The sequence below is a fragment of the Aquila chrysaetos genome, chromosome 2 (assembly GCF_900496995.4).
Source record: "Aquila chrysaetos chrysaetos chromosome 2, bAquChr1.4, whole genome shotgun sequence".
Lineage (NCBI taxonomy): Eukaryota > Metazoa > Chordata > Aves > Accipitriformes > Accipitridae > Aquila > Aquila chrysaetos.
In genome coordinates this window covers 80,438,091-80,448,481 of record NC_044005.1, presented here as the reverse complement: position 1 = coordinate 80,448,481, position 10,391 = coordinate 80,438,091, and the positions used below count along the sequence as shown (strand labels likewise).

The 10,391-nt window shown below is 38.2% G+C and overlaps 1 long non-coding RNA gene across 2 annotated transcripts; it reads left to right on the top strand.

Annotated features, from left to right (window-relative positions):
* Nucleotides 1-333: 333 nt before the first annotated feature.
* On the top strand, nt 334-10,093 carry LOC115338219. 2 transcript variants are annotated; one of them, XR_003922354.1, is made up of 5 exons: nt 334-1,164; nt 1,856-2,090; nt 3,317-3,413; nt 8,278-8,539; nt 9,421-10,093. It is a non-coding gene; the product is annotated as an uncharacterized LOC115338219 (long non-coding RNA). The 2 variants fall into 2 exon arrangements; XR_003922352.1 differs by having other exon boundaries at nt 8,275-8,539.
* The last annotated feature ends 298 nt before the right edge of the window (nt 10,094-10,391 follow it).

The following is a 10,391-nucleotide window of genomic DNA, read 5'->3' as shown; positions in this document are numbered from 1 at the left end:
ACCTGTGGTCACATCTTCTGTAGCAGCTTTATATTATCGTGCAAGAACATGAAATTTTGTATGATTTACAAAATTACTTCCCGAATGCATTTCACCATATCAAACGGCTTCAAATCATGGCATTTCATTCACTTAAAAAAGAGGAAGTCTAGAATATCAATTATAGAGATTCAGCTATAAATTTTATTCTCTAAGAGCACTTTGATGGAAATCTTTTTAAATAAGGTGGAGATACTTTCAGAAGTTTCTAGCAGACCTTTTTCGTTTGCTTGTTTTCAGGCAGATGTGACAGTAAGTTAGAATTTCAGAAATCTATGAAAAACACCAATTTCAGTGAAATTCTGACAAAAAGAAAGCAATTCTAGTTTGTAAACTCTCTGCTTAGTTGGGCTGAGAAACCAGCTCCATCCCTGTCTCTCCCTGTTGCAGCTCTGAGGTTTTTGCCTTCTTGGCTGACTTAAAGTCCCAAAACTTGGACCTCAGTTTCCAGATTTATGACTCTGGCTTTTTAGTGAGCTGAGACTTAGAGATTCCTGCTTGCTGGGTGCCCACACAGGACACTGATGGGACCTAATGCCAGCCACAGGATAAATTCCAGGACCACTTAAGTTAAACTAGGATAAATTCTTGTGCAGTTTGAACCTCCTGATATTCTGGCATGGGGGAGGGGGGTGGGCAGGGGAGGAGAGGTCTTAGCAGTGGAGTAGTTCTGGGAGCATTTTGATGTCTTCCAAATGAGACACGATTTTGCGTTTTTTTGATGTAAAATAGGTATTGGCATCCTTCAAACCTCCTTACTCGCTGCACGTTTTGATTTAGTTTTGCGAGTTCATTTTGGAGTATTTCAGAGAGCTGTAGTATTAAGCTTGAAGAAACCTCTAAGTTAATTTGAACTTTATTTTATTTAACACTGATCTTTAACCATGAGTCATTAGGAAACATATTTTCACAGAAATGTGTTGTGGTTTTAAATAGTTGTTAACTGGTGCAAGCTGCTCTTTTGCCCTTTTTATAGTCTGAAGCCTGTGTAATGGATAGGTACGCTCCTTCCTTTTAAAAGTGTGAAGTAATAGTTGTTCCTGAGCACACCTGTCTCATACTCCTGGAGGCATTCTCTCTGCATCAACAACCTGCAGGCAGAATGCCTGCAGCAAACATCACATGGTTAGTGCCGTGTTTAATCTGCTTCATATGATAATGCATTTATCCCACTCCTTTCACCATATGCTCAAGAAATGTGGTGCTGGAAAATGGATTCTCTGTGTGTTTTACTTGTGAGGTACATTTCTACAAGCACAGCTGAATTCTGAGCCCTCTGCTATTAAGCATTTTAGTATAACTACTACTACTAAGAATACTGTTATTACTGTTATTATTACAGCTGCCATTATTATCAAACAGAGCTGATGTAGTAAAATGCAAAGCATGATTAAATAATTTAGTGTCACAGTATAGTGCATTCCTCTAAAATGACAAATAATTCCAGGTGCTTTTCATTTCTTATTTGTTTCCATTCTGTGGTCTCTTACTTCACCTACACTGTGCAAGAAGACCACATCAGACAACTAGACCATCTGTGTACATCCAAGCAATCAAACTTCAAAATATGATCATACAGTGCTGTTTGTCATCAGCTGCAGAGGTTAACTAAAATTCATGTTTGTCAAAATTAAATAATTTTCTTACATGGATGTGAGTTTTAAATCTGTAGAGCTGACTGTAAAAACAATATAAAAAGAAAGAATTTATGAACTGAGAAAAGGAAGTCATGTATTTATTATTATATTTATTATATTAAGTTTCCTACCATTTTGTTGCTGAGTATGGTTATGCTGCCTAATTTTTTTTCACTTAGAGGAACTCCTTGCTTACACATAAACTACATATTTTACATAGGCAGCTTCATACATGTAGCCTGGAACACAGAAACCAAAATGGGACAGGAGTCTCCAGTGTGGATCTGGATCCAAAACCCAGTTTACGAGGATAGAGAAGTGTGGCTCACGAATTTCAATAAGCCTATGCTAGGTTACATCAGCTCCAATACTGAAAACCTAGGAATTTCATAGTGAAGTTTGAAAGAATTCCAAGTAAGCAAAAATAGCAGAGTAGAATATAAATAGTTATTTAAACATAACTATAGAATTAACTAGCACTTATTTGAAAGAACAAAGAAGCACTCAAATATAACTGTACATTTTATACTGTGTTTATTACTGTTGATGTGCACAAAGTGAATCTGTATTTTGAATGTCTTATACTTTGATCCTAATATCTGTTTTTATTGCATATTCAAATGATATAATTTTCTTAAGTGATGTTTTCTTTTTCTTCCCTCCTTCCTTTTTTTTTTTTAAATCCTGGTTGTTTTAAAATGTGCTCTATGTACATGATAAAATGTAAGCTTGAAAATATGATTAGATAAATTTCTTTTGATGAGAAATAAACTTTTGTCACAATTTAAAACTCTCTTTAAAAATAATTACCAGTGTGTTTATTTTAGCAGTGGGAAATACTTATCATTTACAGTATTTTCTTTTCATCTGTAATTCAGATAAATGATTCAGAATTAAATTTCATTTAGTTCAAACATTTAGGAAAATGACATGTCTTTCTTACCTTGTGAATAAGGTCATTAATAGTTTAATACTCACTTTTTCCAAATTATTTGTCTAATTCATTTAAATTTTATCTTTCTATTCTGTTATTCACACCATGGATGGCAATATCAGAAGAGATGCGTTCTAGGGTGACTCTTAAAATAGAGCGTTATATGTAAATAACATGCTTAGCGTACCTTAATGTGAACTATGAATATTACATTAATGGGATGCTGTTGAACAGTGCACCAGAAACTAAGAAACCAATTAATACATTTCTAAGCAAAACAACCTGGAAACCCTTGGGCATGGTGAGAATGCTACCAATTACAAAGCTAAATATTGGACTGGCTTTTCATATTGTTGAGCTCTGATCAGTCTCTTTACAAAAATAAAATGATAGAGTGACAGAAGGTCAGGAAGCTCCTCCAGGGGATTGCTGTATCAGAGGCACCAATACAGTAATGAATCATTATGGCAGCATTGTAAAACAATAACAGGCTGAAACTTTGGGCGATTCACTGAAGCATTGTTACATATTTGAAAATTTCATAACCATAAGATACAGACATAAAAAAATCTATGCATAGGCTGCTCTACAGAGAAAAATACTTCTGCTGGCAAAGCTGTTGAATTTTTTTGTCGGTATGCATGTGGCAAACCCGAGGGTAAAAAAATCTTTCTATGGAAACTAAAATGTGAACATTTTCTCATAGACACCCTAGGTCATTCTCCTAGTCTTATCTGAAGCAAAAGGAGTTTCACAAGCTTGCACTAAATAGCCTTTGTAGTGACCACAAATATGAGACTGTGGTAAGTCGAGCAATCAGAAAAGTCAGATTTTAATTTTGAGGCACCCTCCCTTCTCTCTGCTCTCAGTGATCTTCCATGTACTTTTCATGTGGGGAGCTGCCCCGCTCTTCATCCATTTCGTTGCAGCAGCATTTGATGTTGGATTCTTCCACCTCCGTCTGCTGACGTGGGGTGGCTGCTCTCATGGGCTAAGAAGCAAAGTACCAAAGTCAGCTACCTGACCGGCTGCTCCGGCAGCCTGCAGGAAAGGGACAGACCAGTGTATTGGGTTTGCGTGGCAAGGTGTTGGTAGTGGGGGGCTACAGGGGTGGCTTCTGTGAGAAGCTTCTAGAAGCTTCCCCTGTGTCCGACAGAGCCCATGCCAGCCGGCTCCAAGACGGACCCACCGCTGGCCAAGGCCGAGCCCATCAGCGACGGTGGCAGTGCCTCTGGGAGAACAGAGTTAAGAAGAGAAAAAAGTTGCTGCACAACAGAAACTGCTGGGGCGGGGGGGGGGGTGGAGAAAATCAGGAGTGAAGTTAAGTCTGAGAAGAATGGAGGGGCGGGTGGAAGGTGTTTTAAGATTTGTTTTTATTTCTCATTACCCTACTTTGACTGGATTTGCAATAAATTAAATTAATTTCCCTAAGTCAAGTCTGTTTTGCCCGTGACGGTAATTGGTGAGTGATCTCTCCCTGTCCTTATCTCAACCCATGAGCCGTTCGTTATATTTTCTCTCCCCTGTCCAGCTGAGGAGGGCAGTGACAGAGCGGCTTTGGTGGGCACCTGGCGTCCAGCCAGGGTCAACCCAACACAACCAGATGCGTGGCTATTCTGCGGAGTGAAGCTGGGGCTTGAAAGCCTGAGAAATGTGTTAGGGAATGCCGCTTTCTGCACAGAAGTAGGGATGATGCCCACTACTGGAACCAACAACTATTCAAGAACCACCCAACAATCACCTTCTCTTCTGAGAAAAAGAGGCAAACTATACCCCCAATGCTACAGGGTGGATTTTGCTTGTGTCTGTGGGATAGTAAAAGAGGGGTCTGTAATCAAAGTGTATCTCAGAGGAATGTATAAGACAGTAAAAAGGAGGAACAAAATACAAGCATTGTCTGTTAATATCTTAAAAAAAACCCAAATGACCCACCTTTCTCATGAATTGCCCTCCTGCTGCCAAGAAGCCTACATGTTTGTATGTCATTACTTATGAAAAACCCATTTGAATAACTTTGTAATACTACCGTCCAGATCAGTTAAGGAATAACCGAATCAATGTGAGTAGTACACAGGTAAGAGGTGTGTAGATTTAGATGTAGAATTTGATGTATATTTAAAAACAAGCTCTTTCAACAACTTGTTCTTTTTATTTTAAAAATATGCAAAACTTCTAAATGTGGAGGATCTTCACTTCCCAGTGAGGAAAGAGAAGGGTACAAAGATTCTTCGGAACTGTTAGTTTTGTTACAAAGATACTGTAGCATCTTGAGCGTAGTGTTTTCTGAGGGGAAGTTATCCCATATGGCGTGAACTATAAGAAAACTATAAGGACATGCCTACTCAAAGAAATATGCTTTTCTGACAAATAGTGAGTCCCAGAAATATTGTAGACAGCATTTTCAAAAGTATCCAATGATTTTTGTTATTGCCATTTTGGATATCCAACAATATGTCCAATTTTTCCTTAAGACTGAGAACTTGTTTTTTTACTAAAAGAACTCAAATTATATATAGACTGAAAAATATTCCATTGAAAGTGATATACCCTTACAAACTTAAATTTCATAATTAAAACAATGTGGAAGCATACTTGTCAGTCTGGAGTTAAACATATGCTAATCCACTGGAAGTCTGAGACAAGAAATAAATATTTATTTACTAGCTAAATAATTATGCTCAGTTAAAAAATATACAACATTTAGCAGCATCCTTGAGTTATTTGATATAGATTTGGATGACTACAACCAAAAGTTTTGATTGTTAAGGTTATTATTTATAATCATCTATGAAAAATTACTTCTGGAAATATTGTTAGCAATGCTAACAGTTTTTCTCTGGTGTAGGCTACTATAATGTTAATAAAATCCTACGATGGGCTTTATGTTATTATATGGGCTAGCTCTTTGTGGCACTCTTCCTTCTGAAATGCCCTTTTCAGTTAATTTTGGAGTATTTTGAAACCACATTTACTGCTTCAAATTGGAATCCCCAGATGAAATCTGGAATGTGGTAGAATATGAAGATTTATGGTAGTATAACTCACTAAAGAGAGTCCTTTGTAGACATAATTTTTGTCAGTAACTGCAATTCCAGCCTAAGTAATGATGAGCTCTCAAACTGTCCAGGATTCATAGCATTTAGGTTGCAATATTAGAAACTTTGTCTGATTAACCAATGTATCTGCTTGGGCTGAAAAAAACCCCAACCCAAACCAGTTTTGCTTCTCAGGGAGACTGAATAATGGCATGGTTGGCAAAATTAACAAAAGACAAGAAGAAACAAGCTAGAACTTCATGATTATTATTTTTTGCGAAAACTCTCCCAAATGACAACAAGCAGCTAAAAGGCTTTTCTTTGCCCTGGTTGTCATTACTGATACCGTCTCAGCCCCACAGCCACATGGCTCTGTCACACAGTAGGTAGTAACGAGCTAATGAGGAGGATAAGGCTCTTCAGAAATCCATGCCAGCATGTAGTAAAGTGAAGGCCAGACACTGTAACTGATACTGCTATGTGTCCTCCTGTACATCGATCCCTTCTAATTGTTTTCCAGCCTTGTCTTAGAAAAGTGGATATGATTACCTCAGTATTTGCAGTGTTACAAAACACAGAAAATAGACCTGGAAAGGAACTGGAGGTATCATATAATCAAATTCTTTGCCCTAGGACAGAATCAGCTGTAGCCAAGGCATTCCTAACACATTTACTTTACCTATCTTTTATAAAATATCAATGATATGGATTCTAAAAGCTCCCTGGACAATGTATTACAAAGCTTAATTACCCTTACCAATAGATAGAACCTTACCTTTTTTTACATCTAACTTAAATATCCCTCCTTGCAAATTAAGCCCATTACTTTTGGGCCAATGGAATAAAGAACAGTTAATTGTCTTCCTCTTTCCAATTGCTTTTTATTTACGGGAAGGCTGTTACCTTGTCTCATGATCTTTAAATTTTCCTGAACACAGAAGTAATATAAAAAGACAGAGCTATGGGGCACATTCAGAAGTAAATTGTTGAGAAAGTGGTGAAGATATTTTGGAGTGAGAAGTAAATTTTTGTATGCATTCACTATGCTTGACGGAATAGTTTCTTGGTATAAAGGGTTAGGAGATCAAAAATCATATATACACATATATATGTCAAGGCAGATTGAGTTACATTTTACTGAAATACTGAATATATTATAGGGAGTTTATCCTCGCTGTAGAAATCCTCTATCAGATTAAGCTAATTTGGGATGATGAAAGGATACATTGGGTTATTTTATTATAAATTATTATTATTATTATTATTATTATTATTATTATTATTATTACATTATTAGTAGTATTTCACATAAGGGAGTCTAAGTTTATGAATGCTAATGTTGTGAGACAAGTAGAAAGGAAGGATATTGTTCTACTTCTCAGATGAGAATAATTCTTAAAATACATATAGAAATAGGTTTGAATTTTCAGGTACAATGAAATGAAAATATTCTAGAATAATTAACTCAATAAAAGTTGTGAAAAGGAAGAGGATTCCACTTAGTCTGTCTGAAGCCAGCAGTATGCAATATTTGATAGACTAAAATATACGATCACCAACATTCTGTTTCTAAAACAATTTACCTGAGTAATAATAATTCTCAGTTTGTAAGGAACACCTTTAAATGTTTAGAGTATTAAAAAAAAAAGAAAGAAAAGGTTTCGTTATTAACTGGCTCTTCAGAAAACAATTGTTCCCAAATGTTGTTTTATCTCAGCTTTGAAATCATGTGTATATGCAATATACTGTTTACTTCCTTTTTCTATCTATCCCTGAACAGACATAGAAACAAAATATTCAAGCAAAAGCTTTCAAATTGTACTAAAATCATATCAGAAAAGCTGAGATAGTAACCCAGATCCAAACAATAAAGGAAAATGTGATATTTCAAGTAAATGAATAAAAATAACCAACTAAACAAACCGAAACTAAGGTAGAAGAGTCATAATAACCCCCTTTTTTTTTCCTCAATTGTAATGAAAAGTAAAGAACACAATGTAGTTGGAATTAGCATTAAAACAGACAAAATTGTGTTTTAATAACCTAACAGAGCATGATTGTCTTTTCTATTCCTAAAATTACAAAAAACAAGGATTGGGACACTCACCAAGTCATTAATATACATCAGAAAACTCTTTTTTTCCCCCTGAAATCATGCTTTTACTTTGTAATTGTAAAGCCACTATGATATTCACTGTATTTTAATGATCCTTTTTCCTTTCTATATTTTTTATTAATAATTAGAATGGCTGAAAAATCCTTCTTCTCACTGCTGCCTTCAAGACTTTTCATACAGAGTTGATCATGCAAGTCTTACTCAAGAAAAAAACCTCACTAAAATCAAAGTAGGGACCCATCCCTTTAGTAATTCTTACTTTTGTTGATGCTCATGACTAAGTTTAGCAGGTGTCATTACTGAAAAAAACTACAGACAAAACCCCAATAAGAAAACCCCTTTCATCTTACTGGATAGTAGAAAAATTTAGCTCAGACAGTAAAAAATCAGCACGATGTGAATATTCTTGGGCTTATTATTGTGTGCAGTAGAAAGCATGGCTGAACTTCACTACAGAAGGTGGTATTCAAATTGTCCTTTATAGTTTATTTATCTTTTTGTCTGTCTATTTAGCAGAACTTCAATGTTTCCTGACATGTAACTTCAGTGACTAGCTATGAATGTAGAAACAATGAGTCTTTCGGAGGTAAAAATGATGGACCTTTTAAGCAGATGAACTTCTGCTAAGGACACCCAAGTTTCTCTTTGCTTAAATCACATCCGAGTTTGACCTCAAGACTTTTCATCCATAAAAACCTGCCGCTGCTGCTGCTGCGCTTTCATTTGATCCACAGGCTGTTACAACTCCCCATCCTAACAAAGAAGAGCTGTGTGTGAGGTAGGTGTTAAGACATGAAACTGCAATTCAAAGGAATTCCGAGAATGAATCCCATGGCACCATGGCAGTGCTTAAAAGCCTCTGTTCTAGAGAAGAGGAAACGGGAGGAAGACAGACACAGGACAGTGTAATATTATTGTGCCTTTCTTTAAACCAAGATCTAAGCAAAACATGTTTGCTTCTCCCAAGAGGCTTAATTCCCCTATAGTTGGGGGAATTGATGGTTATAAAAGTCAGCGAGGACAGGAAGGAGTACCACAGCACACTCATCAGGGAAATACAAACAATGCTATTTGTATTCCTGGTGCCAATACCCAGTAAGAAGTGCAAAAATAACACATGCCAAGCATTTATTTATTGTTCTGTTTTCAGAGTTAATGCATAAATCAGTGAGCACGGCACATCAATAAGGGAGAGAAATCATTAAGGTGCGATTGTAATCAGACAGGGAACTGTGAAAACACTATGTGGTACTTCACACCGGTTTGCCCTTAATGGCATCCCTACCAAATTTCCTTCTGTTTGAAGAGCCTAACTGCTGAGCCTGTATTCTTAACTTGGAATTTCACCTTTGTTAGTTTTATTTCATTCATAACCTACACAAGGTTGGCAGCTGAGTTGAAGATGTGCCAAGAAAGCACCCACCTCCTCTTCCACGTATGTCTTGGTCTGAAGCGCTGCCTTTAGAAAAAACGTGTCCTGTCACCAAAATTGTGGTGCAACTACGCAAAGCCTTCGTTTTCAAGCACAATAGAAACATCAAACGAGAACGGCTGGAAGCCAAACAAACACGGGAGTAGGGATTATAATGAAAAACATACCGCGTTTACACAGTGATCTCTATGACTTTTAAGCTAATTCAACGTCTGGCTCACCCATAGGTTTATCAGAACCAGGGCAAAGGCAGATGGGCCACAACGTTTGGAAAGGCGAAGAGTCCGGTGTACTCTGCCTTTTCTGTTTAAATTGCAATGTACGGCAATGTAAGCGACCTCGAAGTCCTGTGGAAGGGTCCCTCGCAGCCCGTGGAGGCAAAAGGGGTACGAGTTACGCACAGAGATGGGGGTCACAAACGGCTGCGAATCTTTCTCACAGAACTTGCCGAATGGGACGGAGCCGTTGTAAGTGTTGAACCGCCGAGTGCAGATGTAATTATAGTTCTTCTTTCTATAGAACCGGGCACGGCTGAGCCCCGCAGCCAACGGGGGGGTGCCGCGGGGAAAACGTGTGTGAGAAAGGGCAGAAACGTGACACAGGGAGAGAGTGGGGGTGGAGGGAGGAGGGAAAAAGAGTGAGAAACAGGGAACACGGCGGTGATGAGAGGAGGAAGAGGAGGAACGAGAAGGCGGCGGTGGCAGAGTGCGCTGGAGCAGAGCGGGGAGAAGGACGGGGACGCAGAGAGAAGCTGCCGCCTCCTGAGCACAACACCCCTTGTGCCGCTGGTCGCCTCCTGAAGGGACCGACTGTCACTCGCAGTGATACAAAAGGGGGGACAAGAGGCACCTGGAGCGATGAGGAGCCTGGGAAAGGGGGAGGAAGGTGCTTTCCCCAAGAGTGAAGGGTTTGTTTCTTTTTTCTTAGGCTCTAGATGAATCAGTAATTAAACATTTATATTAATTGACAGCAAATGAAGCTAGTTTCCCAAAGTCGAGTCTGTTTTGTCCACAACAGTAACCGGTACTTGTCTCCTGTCTTTATCTCAAGCCACAAGCTTTCTCATTCCTGTTTTCCCTATTTTCTCCCCCGTCTCTCTGTAGAGGGGGAGCAAGGCAGCAGCCGGGTGGGAGTCTGGCTGTTAGCCCAAGGCTCACCCACCACAGGCACAAACTTAGTATCTCTGTGTAGTGCAGAC